Source organism: Panthera pardus, unplaced genomic scaffold, assembly GCF_024362965.1.
Source record: "Panthera pardus isolate Hobbes unplaced genomic scaffold, ASM2436296v1 HiC_scaffold_24, whole genome shotgun sequence".
Classification (NCBI taxonomy): Eukaryota; Metazoa; Chordata; class Mammalia; order Carnivora; family Felidae; genus Panthera; species Panthera pardus.
In genome coordinates, this window is record NW_026526810.1 from 28,512,278 (window position 1) to 28,528,786 (window position 16,509).

The window sequence follows — 16,509 nt, forward strand, 5'->3', positions numbered from 1 at the left end:
AGGAGGCATTGTCTCTGCTTTCCGTGTCTGACAACAGCCCTGTGAACAAAGCTTTGTCTCCATGTGACAGGCAAGGACACTGAGGCCCAGGCAAGCCAAGGTCACACAGCTAGGGCTACAGCTGTGCCACCCTAGAGCTGCACCGTGACGTGACGTGCTGCGTGCTGCTGCCTCCCTCTCACAGAGATTCGTGGAAATTCTGAGCCTGGGGAGTTGGAGGCGAAGTGGCGAATTCCTTCCCGGATCTGCGGCACGCTTTCAGGAAGGAGGGCGGGTCGGGCAGCACCCCAAGGAGCGGTGAGGTCGTGGCCGGGCAGCTCTCACAAGGAGGGTTCCCAGAGGAGGAAAGAGCCCAAGCAAGTTGTGGGGAGAGTTTAGCAAGCACGGAGGACGTGGGGATGGTTAGCACATCGGGTATGTTGTAACCACACTGGAAACCAATAGAGAAACCACAAGGGACTGGGCTGAGCCCTGCGGCACGTGCCGAAAACAGGGACAGTGACCATCGAAACCTCTAGTGTTAGTGAGCCCATCCAGACACCCGTGCTGCGTGCTATTCCAGGTGTCTCATTAAATCCTGAGGACCACAACCTTTCTTCGGGCTATCGTCATGCCCATTTCACAGGAGAGAAAACTGAGACCCGGCAAGTTTGAGTAATGTGCCTGGGGTTTCGACCGGTGAGCAATCGTGCCGGAGTTGAAGCGTGTGGTGCAGAGACCAGAGGCCACGTGCTTACCCACTGGGCAACCTCCTTCCTCCTGGAGTTGGGGGGACGGGGGGGGGGGGGGGTGGCGTGCCAGGCACAGGGATAGGCGTTCACGTTTATCCCCCAGCAGCGCATGCTGTTTTTTGTTCTATCAGCTACAGCTGGCCTCCTTCGCTATTCAGGGAAACCATTCTATATGGAAACGATTACAGAGCCTCCTGAGTTTATGAGAACCCCCAGGAAGCCCAGCTTCTAGCAACACCAGAGGTGGGGGAGGGGAGAGATTCCTCCACATTTGGGGAAAACCACCCAATGGCCTCTGGTTCCTCCAGCTGGTGCCGTGTGAAGTCCACGGGGCATCGGAAACAAAGGAACCTCGCACGCCCACCCCAGAAGTCTTGGGCCCCTCCTCAGCCCCAAGATGCTGGCTCTGCCCCCGTTAGCCTCCAGCCCTAGGGGCCTCAGCCTCTTCCTCCAAGATCGGCCACCTCCTACCAGGTCGCCGGGCTCTGAACCGGCTCCCCAAGCCCGTAGCAAAAGGGCCCAGCCCTCCTGCACCCCTGCCCACCACCCCCAAGGCAGGCTCTTCTCGGACCCTTTACTTACCTGCTTTCACTGTCCACAGTAGCAAACATGGGGATTTTTCTGGTCTGTCTCCCTTCCTGAAAAGGTGAGTGGAGGTCTCTGTGGATTCTGACTACTGTGCACCTGGAGGGCAGGCTCACCGGGTCTAATAGAACGGACAGCCCTTGGGGGCCAATCCAGCGCCGGCACCCCTCCCACCCACAAGCCCACCACCCAACAGACCCAGAGGAGCAGGCTCTGGAGCCCTGCTGTCTAGGACACACCCCCTTTCTTGGCCCCAGGCCCCCTGCCCCGAGGCACAGCCCCTCAGACTGCCCGGATCCCAGCGACCAGAGGGAGGTCCTCTCCTCCACCGCTACGGGGCATTTGGCGGTGAGGAGGAGAAGCCGGGCAGTGGGGCTCTCCTCTACCAGAGAGAGCTGGCCCTCAGATGGAGAGAAGAAGGAGGAAGGAGAGCCGCAAGTGTGGGAAAAGAGCCTTAGGCAGGACTCTGCAGTTTTGGACTCTTAGTTCCTCAGAAGCGGGGCTGAAGCTTTCACCCCTGGGTTTTGTGAAACTTTGCCATCTCCTTTCCACAAGGTCATCATTTGGCTTGAGCAAAATGTCCCTGGCAGCCAAATGGGCCCCAGGTAAAGCAGCCTGAACTAGCCCATCGAGGCTGGAGGGGGCCATCCCCCCGGAGGTCTGTTCTGAAGGCCTGGGCCCTGCAGGAGCGTTCTCAGCTCGGGGCCCCATCCTCCCCAGACCGGAGCAAGGCAGGGGGCATTGTGTGGGGAAGGTTGCCGCTGAGTCCGTGGAAGTTCAATGGCACTCTAGACTTGCCGTACGATGGGCTCAACCCCAGACAAGTGCCTTTCACGTTGGCCTCTAGGACTTCTGCAGCCTGCCTCCCCTGGACCCACTCGCAGTTGCCATCCTGGTGGCAAAGCCTGATTAATCCTTTATCTCATGCTTCTGCATCTAAAGTAGCTCCCCGCTACATACAAGGTAAAGTTCAAGTTCCCCACCACGGCGTTCAAGTTCACTGTGTACCTCCTGCAGCCTTATCGCTCCCCATTTCAGATTCTGTGTCTTAGCTGGATAGAACTCCATGCCTTTGCTCATTCGGTTCCCTCTGCCTAGAATTCCCTTAGCTTGCGTCTCTGCTTTGCTAACTTCCACTCCAACTTCCCAGGCTGGGGAAAAGGGTTCCTCCTCTGGGCTCCCGTACCTCTTGGCCTCACTTAGCCTGTCAAAACTCAGACCAGACTACGCTGTCACTGGCTGCTTTCTTGTCTTTCCACTGCACTATGGACTCTCCAAGGGCCAAGATCACCACTGCTTCCCTCTTCCCCAGTGCTAGGTCCGGTGTAAATTGGCCTCTGTCCACTCGCCCACCCCACCTCGTGGTTACTCTCTCCAACCAAGCTACCGATTTCCAAGAGAATGTTCAGGCCACCCGTCCGGATCTTAGAGATGATGCAACGAGGCTCAGAGGCTTGCCTGGTGCCCTTTGAACCCATCCGTTTCTCTGTGACAATCCCTGGCTACCCAGCGGGGCTTTGCAACCTACCCGTTTGCTCAGCGTCTGTCCCCTAGGAGACAGTGATCACCATACTATTCAGCTTCTAGCCCAGAACCTGGCCTATAATAGGTGCTTAATCAAAGCGTGTTCGAAGGAAGGGGCAGGGAAAGGCTTTCACGCTGAGAAAGCCCACCAGCCCCACGATGGGAGAACAAGGCTTAACCCCATTTGGTTTCTCTGCAGCTTCCAGCGAAGAGCTGGGGACACAGTCAAGCGTCAGCTAGCATTTTCAGACCAAATTCTACACACCATGACTTTCTTCGGTATTTGTGCTGCGATTTACAAGGCACTTTTGCAAACATTGACCTACTTAATTTTCATAATAATCATTAGAGGCCTTATAATTTTTTTTTTTTTTTTTTTTTTTAGATTTTATATGGAGGAGCCAATCCCAGGCCTTACCTGCCGGCAGCCTAGCCCACGGCACACACTCCTATCTGAAGTCAGAGTCCCGCTGCCTAGACAAATCCATATATGTTACAGGCATCCTTGTCCACGCATGGTCCAAACACAGCATGGTTACATGATTGCTGATAGAAACAGGGAATCCTCAGCGAATGAATGGTCTTGCTCCTAAGATCAATGGCCCAAATCAGAGAGCCCAGACACCCCCTGCCTCGTAATTCTGTTCTGCGATTCCCTCTGCCCCCCACCGAGCCGTGAAACAGCAGTGCCCGAAGCAGCCAACCGCTCCCAACCAACCCTCTTTCTCTAGCTTCTCCTGGAGCCTGCTGACCTCAGAGTCGCCCTTCCCAGACGGCAAAGCTGTAATAAGGCAACGCTCAGAGGTGGCCACCCATCAGAAGCTTCCAGCCCCTCCCTTATCCCAGAGGCCAACCTTTGGTCAACAGTCTCTTCTTTCAAGAGAGAAACTACAGAGTGACCGCCAGCAGAGAGAGAGGGACTGGTCAGTTGAGACCTGAGGTTGAAACCTGGCCTTGCCACCAAATCGCTGTTTTTGCTTGGGCAAGTGGCCCCCACCTCAGGTGGCTCCCTTCACAAGGACGGTGGTGGCTTCCCTGAGCCGTCCATTTCCTCTTTCCTGCCAGGCCTCTCGATAACCAGAAGCCACAGTTCTGGGGCAGGGAGAAAGCTTAGGGCACTAACAGTAAAGGTTCCTCCCTTTCTGCAAAAATAACAAACCAACAATAAAAATAGCAATAGGGCATATGTACTGTTTACTTACACAATTTCACACCATCTTCGCAGAAATGCTAAGAGGTGGATATTCCTTTTGCTCCCATTTTAAAGATGGAAAACAAATTCTCAAAAAAAAAAAAAAAATACTCCGTTTCGTCCTTGGACACACAGCTGGAGACAGGTAGAAGCAAGATTCGAAACTGGGCGACTTATCTGCAGAACAAGAACATTTTAGAACATCATTCTTTTCTGCTGGTCTCACCAGCTCAGCTTGTCCTTCCCCATAGAACATTTATAAAGTTCGACCACATACTTGGACACAGAGACAAAAATCTTTTAATTTAAAACTGGAGAGTCTATAGGTCGCATTCTCTGACTGTAATCCAAAATTTTTAAATAAAAAAATAATGTGGCTGAAAATATTCTTAAGTGCTTGGGAATTAACAAACAGAGGTCTAGATAACCCATGGATCACAAGAAATATTAAAACGAAACTCAAAAACCATCTAGAAACAGATGAAAAGAGGAACATTTTATTTCAAAACCTACGGAACCCCCAAAAAAGCTCAACTCAGGGGGAAATTATGGCCTGAAACGCCTTCCTTATTAAAGAAGAAAGACTAAAAATAAAGGAGCTGAATACGCATCATAAGGAATTAGAAAAATAAGCCAACAAAAAAAGGAAAGCACAAAATGGGAATTGACCAATAGCTGAAATTAATAGCCCAGAAACTAAGAGAAGGGGATAAAAAAAAAAATACACCAAACAAGGGCTTTGAAACCAGAGTTGGTGGGAGGGAGAGGCCACTGGTATCTTGGGGCAGGTGAGGGCCCCCTGATCCGTGAGGGTCTCCCTGGAGCCCCGCCGGCCAGTAACGCAGGCTCCTGGAGCTCGGGGTCCCGCCCCCCAGCAGGTGGCTTGTTCCCACCGCACAGTCTGGCGATGTGACTGCCCACCCGAGACTCCTTGGCCTGGAGTCGCGAGCAGAAATAAAGCTCCTCCGTCTGGGCTTATTAGGCAAAGGAGGCAGTTTTGTGTTTTCAGCAATGAAAGCTGCTGCGGTTTTGTTTTCTCTCTGTTGCCAGGAGTCAAGAGGAAGTCTGTGGTTAGACATCTTCGGGTGGAGACGTACACAAACACAGAGGCTAGAGATGAGCTCCTCGAATTCAGCCCGCCCGGGCCCAGCCCCATGGAAGGAGGCTAAGGAAACAGAGCCTGGGGCAGGGGAAGGTGGGGGGAGAGACACCGTGGAGATGCCCAGACCCGCAGCCGCACTCAGCCTTACTCTATCCGCGGCCCACTTCCCTTTCCCATCCTGACAGCGGGATCCTGTAGATCCATTTTTTCTTCCAGGCATGAGGCAACCCAATTTGCCTTCACTCTGTCCAGAGACCGAGGTCAAATGATCCCTGTGAATTGAGCGCCCGTCTCAGTAGTGGAGCCATGGCAGGCACTGCGGGCCGCCACCCGCTGTGGGTCCCAGCCTCTCCCTCGTTTCCATCAAAACCTTGGATTTGTTCCGGGTCACACCTCCACAAAGTGCTCACGCCTCCAGCCTCCCGCGTATCTAGAACCCGGCCATTTGATTGCACTTCTGGCCAATGAGCTATTGCATTCCTAAGAAGACTTTCCCATTCTTCATTCCGGTTCTTCCTCTGTCTCCCTTCTTTGTCCTGCCTGGAGCTGGCATGCAACCCTGGAGATAGGACACCCATCTTGTGTTTATAAGGTAGCAGCAAGAGGATAAAGGGAGAACAGAAAGGCCAGGCCCTCCACGGCATAATCCCATCACCTGCCACCCTGCCCTGTGCTACTCTTGTGTCCAGGGAAAAATAACGCTGCATCTGTTAAAACCATCTGTAGCCGGTGCCCCTGTTACCTGCCGCTGAATGAATTCCTTCTTGAAATGACAACTTTGGTCTTTGTAGGGTTTTCGAAATGTTTTCAGCCCGTCTTCTTACGGGGTCCTCACGGAAATTCTTCAAGGTGGGTCAGTATCTTTCTTCCCGTTCTCAAATGAGGAAACTGGGGTGCCATGGATGTGAAATGGGTCAAACAAAGAGGTAGGGTCTGAACTCCAGCACTCTGTGCCTCAGTTCATTGCTTCCCCACCCCCCCCCCAAAAAAAATCCTTCTTCCTCTAAGCAGTTCAGGGCTATCCTTATCCTCACTCTACCTTGCCCCAAACAATCTTGCACACTGAAAGCAGAAATCCCTCAGGAACCAAGGAGCATGCGAATGGAGCTTGGTCCCTTCTAGTGCCAGGAGTAGACATGCTCTTTTATTTTAAAATCCATCACTTCCAACCAAAGGATCTGGGTTCAAGTCTTGGGATTTCTCCCCTGAACTTGCTATGTGTTCCTGGGTGGGAACAATGTCTGAAAATCTCCCTGCCCATCTATACAGTGAGAATGGCAGCCGGTCTCCTCCAGAGGCTATGATAATAAATTCAGAGATATATGATAATGTATGATGTATGACAATAAGCTCTGAGATAGTCATCTCGAAGCACTCAGGATGTCACGGAGAACACTTTGCACATGATAAAGCACCGATGCCCTTATTACGGGGCTGTTATCATGATGACTTTGGTCTGTCTCAAGGCTGTGACTCCTCCCTCAGCTCAGCTCTCCTTGCGGTTGACATGTAAATTACAGATATGCTTCACATGCCTTTGTGACTACTCGTCACCATTTGTCGACCTCAGGGGAGCCGAGAACGTTGATCTCATGAGCATATACCTTTAAGCAAGGATAATGTTAGTGTTATGATACTTACTTGCTCGTTAAGCCAGGCTATTTGATCTCCTAAGGTCTTTACTTTCTTAGTGACCAAAACTTATCCATTCATCCACTTTCCAAAAAAAGAAATAGACTCTGGGCTGGAGACTCTCAGGGTTGCACGGGACTTAAAAATCATCTGGTCCAGCCTGCCCTCCCACACCGAGCCCTCCCCTTTCTGGGATGGCGTCTCATCTTCATGCCCCCTCCCCCCAAATCCCCGACGGGCATCGAACCTCCACGTGCTCACCTCAGAGACAAGGGGTTTGCTGCCTCCTGGGGTGGTCCATTTCTCCTCTGAACATCGTCTGCTAGAATACTCTTCCTCTAACAGACACTCCTTGGCAGACACAAGGATGTGTTCTTGGCAAACTTCTAATACTGTGCACATTTGACTGTGTAGGATGGTGACTGGCAGAGTCAGTGGGGGATGAAGAAGCCCACGTGAGGTGTTACCAAACAGGAAGTGCCATCTGTGCTGGATGATGACAGTCAGGGAAAGCGTCAATCAGCTGCCCCGGGTGGCTCCAGAGACAGCTTCTTCCTTCCTCACATTAAAGAGCTCAAGAATAGCAATTACTCCGTTAATTCTGACGCTCTGACTATTCACAGGGCCAGGCCAGGCCATGTGGCAGTGACAAGACTGAAATCTCAATCTTGAGATGGAAGTTTATTTCTTGCGCATATCAGGTGCCCCGTGAGTTGTGAGACCCTCCCCCTTTTGGCATGCCGTCTGGAACACGGGGCGTCCAAAGTCCCTATGGCAAAACGAGGAGGCACATCAACCCGCGATTGCCTTCGTCTCAGCCCATTGGGCAGAATAAGCCGTGGGGCCCCAATCTAGCTGCAGAGGAGGCGGGGAAGTGTAGCCCGGCACATGGAATCTGTGGTGAGTGCTGTCTCTCCAGCCAGCCTTCCCCCAGGACATCTCAGGGTATGCCATTAAAGAAACGAGAGTCAGCCCTGTGGAGAAGAGGAGCCCATGGCCATGGAAATGAACCATGCAAGGTGACGGGGAACTTTTGGGGGAGGCCCTCTGTCTGCTGCTGTTCACTATAAGCAGCCATCACACGGCAATCTGAGGTAGGATCTGTACGCACGGGCGGCCAGGCTCTTCCACCCACAGCGACCATGTGCTGACAAACACCGAGGACAAACTTTGCATGCAGAGTGTTCCCGACGTCCCCGTCATCCCTCCCGTCGCCATATTTGCCCCACACACCCCACTCTCCAAAAATGCGGTCTTGGCCTGCTCTGTTTCTTCTCATTCAGCTCCCTCAGAGCTCCATCTTGGCCAGCGCAGTTCCTGGGAGGAAAGGAAGGGACAGACAGTGCTGGAGAGACCCAGGTCACGGGGGAGCATCCTGGCTTGCCAGATCAGTCTCTGAGTCCCCCCACCCTGTCGGAGGGAGGAATTTGGGTCAGCAGTGAAGTGGAAAGAAAACTCAAGAAGAACATAGAGGGGGTAGGGAAGGAGGGACCAGAAGAAAAAAAAAAAAAGACATAGGTGTTGAGTCCTTTGTGTATAATGGGGGTGCAGAAAGTTGAGAGTCATGGCGTGTCAGGTCGATTATGGATGCCTGGGGGGTTTGGGGTGCCTTGGAAGAGTCAAAGTTTCTAAAGAAGACTTGAAGCCCAAGATAGTAAGAGAGAAAAGGAAACAGGGACCTCATTCTTTTTCATCTCTTTGAGAGGTGTGCCTGAAGATGGAAAGCTCTCTCTTTCGCTTGCTGGATTGGGCTTCTTTGAATGTGACTTCATGTAGAAACGAGGTCACAAGGAATCCCCACAGGTACTCAGGTTACGTGAATAAAACCCGAAGTTGAATGAGCAGCGTATTCTGGAGGCAGGCAAGGCAATCGGACGAGAGCAAGAAGGGGCTGTAATTGTTCAGAAATAGACTAATACGCTCTGGGGATGCCAGAGGACGAGGAGAGTGTCCAGCAACAGCCAGGAGCCACCTCTCCACCCCCAGCCTCTGGGTCAGAGAGCCCGGTGAGCTCTCTGCCCCTTTCCCTGACTCAGGTTTCCAGACCTGAGCTCCATTTCCTGGATGCAGACTGACTCGGGAGTATCTCCTCCCTCCCCCACTCGTTGTACCTCCACTTGGTGGATGCTACAGTGACATTAGCTTTGCTGGCTGCCACCTCCCCCCTGTTGACTCATACGAGACTTCCTGCCAACTAAAAACCCAGCCTCTTTCACTTATGCTGTTGACCTAGGTATCCCACATCCTGTGTGTGTCTGGTGGGTATTCTGAACCCCAAGCAAAGGTCTCTCTTGCCTTTCATCTTGCTATGCATGAATTTGAGCCCATTTCAGCCTGGCCAAGGCCTTTGCAAACCCTGCCTCTCACCTTCCCTGAAACGTCCACCCTTCCCACTTTCCCACACGCCCCTCGGGGACAAGGCGGTTCAGCCCCATGGGGGAATCACTTGGCCTGTAAAAGGGGTAACACAACCTGTCTTAGGGACGCCATGAGCAGTAAGTCCATTCTAGCCATTGGTAAGTGTTGAACAGGATGTGGCCCAAGACAGTGTCCCTTGGCATACCTCATCTGGGCTGCTCAGCTGGGCTCATGTAGTTAGATTCAGCCATTCCTCTTGCACATGTGGGTATACTGTGGGAAACAAGGCAAATTCTGCATGAATTTTCAAAATAAAACTTAAGATTTATGAGATGTTTCCTCCAACCTGAGGGTCCAAAGTCACTCTCTGCCCTTTGAAAGTCACCCCACTAGCCAGGCTATTTGGATGCACAGAGACAAAATGGCGCCTCTTGGCTCCCTCAGTACTGCAAGGAAGAAATCTAGCTCTCTAGGGCACCTGGGTGGCTCAGTCGGTTAAGCATCTGACTTCCGCTCAGGTCATGATCTCACGGTTCGTGAGTTCAAGCCCGGCGTGGGGCTCTGTGCTGGCAGCTTGGGGCCTGGAACCTGCTTCAGATTTTGTGTCTCCCTCTCTCCCTCTCTGCCCTTTCCCTGCTAGTGCTCTCTCTGTCTCTCAAAAATAAGTAAATATTTTTTAAAAAAGAAACGCAGCTCTCTACTTTCAAGAGCTGCCTCTTCCCCTGGGGCCCACTCCTCCCCACACCGCTCTCTCTCCAGCTCCGGGAGCTCTCCGGATACTCAGAAGGAACAACCTCAGCAGCTGGTCCACTCCCTGCCACAAGCGACGGTCCAAATTGTGGCTACTCTGACCTTGATCTTCAACCTCACTCCTAGGCTAGCGATGCAGAAGAAAGCACGGGACTTGGAGAAAGACAAGCCCACGTTCAAATTCTGCTCTCTTTCACCAGCTGACAGACTCAGGAAAGTCACCCACCCCCCGCGATCAGATTGGCAGGACTGCAAATTGGGATAACAGGACCGTCCTCACTGGTGGTTGGGAAAGTTACGAGGAAGGACTGGCTCCCCATCTGTCTTCAACCGCCATCCCCCACCACCTCCCTCTCTGCCTCGATTCTTCCCAAATGTGAGATTCTCTTTCCTTCTCATTTTTACATAAGGAAAAGAGCCGGCCATCAGGAGACCTCACCCGACTCGCGACGTGACCATCAAGTCACTTATGTGAACCGTGCCTCGGTTTCCTCACCTTTACATTGAGAGGCCTGAGTGAGAGATTGATAATGTCAGCTTCCGCTGGTTGCATGCCTGCTGTGTGGCAGTCATGCCATAAATGTCACCTGTTTACATTAATCCAGTGGCTCAAGGAGGCATTATTATGTGAGAAGGAGCAGGCATAGCACCCATGAGCATGGGCTGTGGCTAAGGCTGCTCTGCCCCATCCCCCTGCTCTCCCTTTGGCTGCTTCATGGTCTAAGACGAGTAACTCAACCGCTCTGTGCCTCAGTTTCCCCTCTGCCAACAAGGGTGGTCATGAAAATTAAATCGGATCCTGCACCCAGAGGCCTCACCCAAGGCCTGGCACACGGGAAGCCCAGCATGGCTAGTTTCCCAGAGGATGTGAGGTATCAGAAACCTGTCTAAGGTACCCGGTGCAAGACCACGCAGCTCCAAGACCGTGCCCTGGTCCACTGCAGAACGCAGTCTGTGCGTGACCGTGACTGTGGAGCGTCCTCCAGGAGCATCTCCGGTGTTGACTCTGGAGTTGGTAGGCTGCTAGCCTGGTGTCCAGGAGAAAAGGATGTCGAGGGAGAGGCATCAGCCTCTGGGGCACTAAGGCTTTCCCCCCACCCATGGCAGGCTACCAAGACCCCAACAAGCATGCCCACGGAGAATACACACACACACACACACACACACACACACACACACACACACACTGCAGGAGCCATATTCTCAGCTCCACCAGCTTCAAGGCTCCATCTCAGAACCCAAGACTGCTACAAACAGACCTTTGAATCAATCGTCCCATCCATATACTTGCCTGGGCCCCGGCCTCTGCTGGGTGCTGTGATGGACACATAGAAGAATACTCTTCAATGCCATGTTCATTGAGCACTTGCTATGTGCCAGGCACTGTGACTTTAGAGGCAAATAAGTCAGGGTCACCAGACTTATGGATGAGACTAGCACATGGCACAACACAGAATACAGACCAAAAGAGAAGTCCGAGAAACTCTTTACCAGTACAGGAGACATAAGCGGAGTCTTAGAATCCTAAAGTGTCGTCATCCTGGGGACAGGGTGGAGAAAAGGTTTTCCAGGCAAGAGAAACAGCTTCGGTTCTGTGTGGAGGTAAGAAACACCCTGGCCTATCTGGGGGACGGGGAAGGCAGGGATGAGAGACAAGGCTCGGGACCTAAGCTAAAAGTTCTGGCCTTGTCTTATGTCAATGGACAGACACTGAAGGGTGCTAATAAGGAGCACCTGGAAAGAGAGTTTTGAATTACATGCCTGGGAAGACTTCCTGGAAGAGGTGGCTTTTGAGCAGCCCCTTAAGCAATAGCCAGAACTTTGAGAGGTGGAGACAGAAAGGAAAGCCTCCCACGCGATCAGGCAGCGAGGGAGCCGGGACATGGAACAGGAGGCAAGGGGCCATCTGGAAAACAGCCAGGCCAGCAAGAGATAGCGGGGATATGTTGCAAGAGACGACAGTGAGGCTGCATGGAGGGGCCACGGAAGGTCAGGGAAGGGAGAGAGCACTTTGGGCTGGGAAGCGTCAGAGGAAGTCTTATGAAGAGAATGAATCAATCAATGAGCCAATCAATCCACGAGCAGGCCTTGATTTGAACCTCCAAGTTTAACAGGTTTGCGTGAGCCCGGGTGCCACATCCAGGCAGGCTGCCTCTGCCCGCCCCCACCCCGGCTGCCCTGCTTCCGCCCTTTTAACCACACCTTCATCAAACCTACCCCTTTTGGAACCCCACGAGTAACCTCAAAGTTAACCTTTTGAGCTCATCAAAATCCTAGAGTCCACACAACCTAAGCCCTTAGTTTTATATTTGAGAACACTGAAGCCCAGACATAGGACGTGACTTATCCACGGTCACATAGGGACACTCTGCAGTGTCACAGCCAGAACTAGCACTAGGATCCTCAAGTGCCCTCCTCCTAAACGTCAGCCATCAGGGGTCCACGAACGTCTCCACCCCAAAGACATGTCTTTCATCATAGAAACTTCTTTCTTAGAAGAAAGAAGAAATTGACTCCTTAGCACCCAAAGGAATGAATCTAGGATAGTCATGCTTTAAAGCCACATGACCAGTTCTGAAGAAATACCTGGCTGTCACAGCACCGAAGCTAGACCAGGTGGGTAACCAACCTCCTTCCCCAGATTGGAAGCTGGCCTGAGCCCTATGTGCAGAACAAGGAGGGGTGAAGCGCTGAGAATTTCACCTGCTTTGTTTCAGTTTCCATAGAAACCTCACAGGGAAAGATGGGGAAACCCCATCTTCCAAACCACCGTTTCAGGAGGCCAAGAGGTGGCCCAAGGCATGAAGGTGACAGCATCGGGGTCTTCCCCCCACCCCCACCGGCCACTCCCCTCTGGCAAGAGGACACCATCCCTTCAGGCTCGCCCACTGCTTCCTTCAGGGCCTGGGCACCCTCACAGGGCACATCTGTTCTTTGCCAGGTCAGTAACAGCCCATCAGGAAGCCCCTGTTTAATAAACCATCCATGTTAAATTATCGAAGGGATAGGAAAGTGCCATGAAGATTCAGGTCAACAGGAGTAGGGAGGAAGGGGGCGATAAAAGAATATGAATTGAGTGCCCACGAGCTAGACGTTCTCTGGGGGTGTGGCTGTGTGGTTGTACAATGACGTCACACTAAGCCGAGTCCTCTCATTTTACAGAGGCTCAGAGGGGTTTATTGACTTCCAGGGACAAACAGCCATTGAGTGGAGTCCAGCTCAGGTCAGGCTGACTCTCATTGGTGCTGTGCTGCCCCCAGAGCAGTCAGAATGGGGGAGGCAGGGCGGGCTGGAGGGGCTGGAGAGAAGGCAGCGGGAGCTAAAGCAGGGTCAACCAGAAGGAGGGAGGAGATGGGCAGGGGAGAAGCCAGAGGGCTGAGGCAGGGGGACTGGTGAGCCCGATTCTTAGGAGCACCTCAGTGTCCCCCTCGAGCTTCTCTTTCCTCCTGACCATTTTTACCAACTTGACTAGAACACAGAGCTGATCCTCGGAGGCAGGGAAGCTGGTAGCAAAGGCGAAAATGAACAACCTCCCTTCTCCCCGTGTCCCTTTCAGGGGGTTGGGCTTTAACATATAAATCTGGAGGGATACAATTCAGTCTGTAGCACCAACCAAGGAAGGAATTTAGTAACGACATCAGAAGAGGCCTTCGGCACTTAGCCTTCTTTCTTCCTCTGGACGTTGGGGTTGAAACATCACCTCCTTTGTGGGATTTCCAGAATCACTGGGCTAGACCACATCAAGGGGCCCTGGTTCTCCGCCCCTCCCTGTGCCTGCTGCCTCTGCCTGTGACTTTGGAAAAAACCTCTCACAACAAGGACACGGAGTCTGTCCCCCTCTTTGATTCAGGGTTAGGCCATGCCATCTTTTGGCTCATGGGATGTTGGCACATGTCAGGCAAGCAGAAGCTTAGGAGAGCACTTGAATGATTGGTTTCTTTGCTTCTGCACTCCCCCAGCACCACATGACTATGCCTGAGCTAACCTGGTGGAGGACGAGAAATCTGTGGAGTAGAGCTGAGCTGCCTCAGTTGTCCCAGATGAGGCCAGGCAAGATCAACCAACGGCCCGACTCATTCCCACACCTTTCAGGAGCTCAGCTGAGGCCAGAAGGAGCTCCCAGCTGACTCCTTAAATTAAGGAGCTAAGAAACTGTTTATTGACTCAAGCCACTGAGTTTGGGATGGCTTGTTACGCAGTATTGGCACTCGATAGCTGACACAAACACAAGAGAGCACATAATCGGTGCCCGAAGGGTGGGTATTTCCTCCACCGTTCTACTCACCGCCCTCCCTTCAGACGCAAACATAATTCTCACAGGGATAGTTGGGACGCACCAATCGTGGTCCTGGTGGATGTTGAGCTGCGATCTCATTGTTACTCCCGCTTCAGATTGATTACAGACGCTGACTGCTCAATTTTGATTAAATACTAAATCATAAGCTGCTTACAAAATGCCTGCAAAACGCTGACATTTATGAAGTCCAATAAACTACTTGTAAGAACAGGAGTGCTAGATTGGGAGAAAAAAATAAAATCTTCACCCAAACAAACATCGGTTGACAGCAGGCAGATGGTCAGAATCCCTCACTTGTAAACTAGAAAAATTAAGATTTGGCAAGGGTTGTCTGAAAATAACTAGCAAACATCAAAGTTTCCCCTTTCTATGCTGGTGTTTTTCTGGGCCCAGCTTCAATATTTTCACAGGCTACTGCACGGAAAAGGTGTTGCAGGCCTCCGCGTTGCTGGCAAGGAAAGGCTAAGAAATACCAGCAACGATTTATAGGAAGCAAGGTTGCCAACATCCCAAAGAGTGCGCGTTTAACAGCCAGCAACTGCACATTCCCATAAATCCCCAAAACTCAGCATCAGGCCTTCCCTTAATCTGCTGCGGTGTGAGGGAAAGGGAAGGCAGAATTTTCTAACTCGATTTTCCACTCGGATCGGCTTTCACAGGGGTGACCGTGAGTTAATCTTACGAGGCCTTCAGCGATCTTAATAGAAATGGAATCCAGCCTTAAAACCACAGGGTAGGGCTCTCCTCACCTTTGTTAAGTCAAGGAATGCGGGCGCTAAGAGGGGCTTTGGCTCAGGCTCAAACAAGCCCCACAGGTCCAGGAGAAACACAGGCTTTGGCGGCCCTGGTTCTCATTTTTTCCTGGCCTCTCCGTGACCTCTGAAGGGCTCAGAGAGTGCGCCTGTGAGCTGACGAGGTGGGTCTGTGTACTTACGTGGCTGTCCGCAAGGGTCAACCTACCTCCAGAGATGGCCCAGGAGCCACCCCTTGATAGATTGCCCCTGGTGCCTCAGACACACAGCTTGCACACAAGACCACGACCTCACGAATCACAGAATTGGGGCCCCTGCTGGGAGAGCAGTATTTCATGGTGGAAAGATTGCAGACATTAGGTCTGGGAACCAGATCCTCAACCATCTCTGGCTCCTTCTGGCTTCATGGGCAAGACCTTCAGTCATGCTGAGGTCTCCACCCTCCAACTAGGGGAAACCACATGCACTTTGCAGGGTTATTAAAGGGCAATATGGACGCGACGTGAACGAGACAAACTCATACGCAGATCATTGTGATGTACGTTGAGTGCCATGACTAAGTTCTGCCCAGGGCATTACAGGAGCATAGAGAACACCTGGTCGGTCAGAAAGTAACTCCTGAGCTGTCTTAAAAGTTGAATGAGAGGGAACCAGCGGAAAAGGAAAGGAAAGAACATTCCAGAAAAAGAAGGTGAGCGAATTATTGACAACCAGCCTCTGTTTGAACCCTTTCAGTACCTCACGGCCTACTGAAGAACCCATTCTAGTTAAGGAAATCCTTTCTTTTAGAGAGTCTCTCTCTCTGGCTTCCACTGATTGGCCTTATTCCCTACAGGGCATTTATGGAAGGCAGCTCTTGTGTCTTTCCCTCCTTGCGTAACAGGGTCTAGCCCTATCAGGCATTGCTTGCGTCAGGAAGTAGAGTCTGCACCCTGTTTTCCTTACTTGGGTCATGGCCCAACATTCCAGAAGAACAGGGGTCAGAGCCCCAAAGATGCTCAACGAACCCATCTGGAAAATAAGTGACCCTGGGATTGGAGCTGAACTTTAGGGGAGAGGGCCCAGCTCCGGGTAGAAGGTCTGGCTCGGCTCTGCTTCCACTGGCCCAACCAAACTGCAGTCAGAAGCCCCGACCAGCGAACAGAGCCTATGGCTTCTGAAGTCGATGACCAAGAGGAAGAGGGGCAGTGAGGGCAGGTGGCTCACCCTGACCCCCAGGGTCCAGCGCCCAGCTGGGCTGTGAGCAGACCCCAGGCATCCTCCCCTCAGTGAGCAGCGGGTGGGCCGGCCATGTATGGAGTCAACACACGACAAGCACGAGGAGGCCAGCCCGGCCCCGTAGAGGGCTCTCCGAGCGGTGTCATTGCTACTTCTTCCCCTCAGAGATGGAGGGTGTGTGACAAGCAGGGCTCAAGACAATGCCCAGCCCTAACCCGTCTCCCTACCCGCCTGCCACAGACGGGACTCCACCGTGGGCTGTCCCTTTCGTGCAACGCAAGAACAGATCTCCCCAGCAGAGCCGACTCAGCGCCTCAGATTCCTCCTTCAGACGATGGAAATCGCTCGGTGTGCCCCCCTCCTATGAC

The 16,509-nt window shown here is 52.4% G+C and overlaps 2 long non-coding RNA genes across 6 annotated transcripts in view; both read right to left on the reverse strand.

The window, feature by feature from the left end:
• LOC109262765 (uncharacterized) overlaps positions 1–7,995 on the reverse strand; it is a 26,855-nt gene extending 18,860 nt beyond the window's left edge. For 2 of the 5 annotated variants that reach the window (XR_008417028.1, XR_008417029.1), the window contains exons 1-3: positions 7,028–7,995; positions 5,877–6,022; positions 3,259–4,209 (exon numbers count right to left, since the gene is read on the reverse strand). This is a non-coding gene — a long non-coding RNA (uncharacterized LOC109262765). The remainder of the gene's footprint in view (positions 1–3,258; positions 4,210–5,876; positions 6,023–7,027) is intronic. The other 3 variants (XR_002077915.2, XR_002077918.2, XR_002077917.2) reach the window with 3 other exon arrangements.
• Positions 7,996–9,328: 1,333 nt separating this feature from the next.
• The window catches only part of LOC128772938 (uncharacterized), a 52,880-nt gene continuing 45,699 nt past the window's right edge, over positions 9,329–16,509 (reverse strand). Inside the window, exon 4 of the long non-coding RNA XR_008417031.1 lies at positions 9,329–9,397. This is a non-coding gene — a long non-coding RNA (uncharacterized LOC128772938). The remainder of the gene's footprint in view (positions 9,398–16,509) is intronic.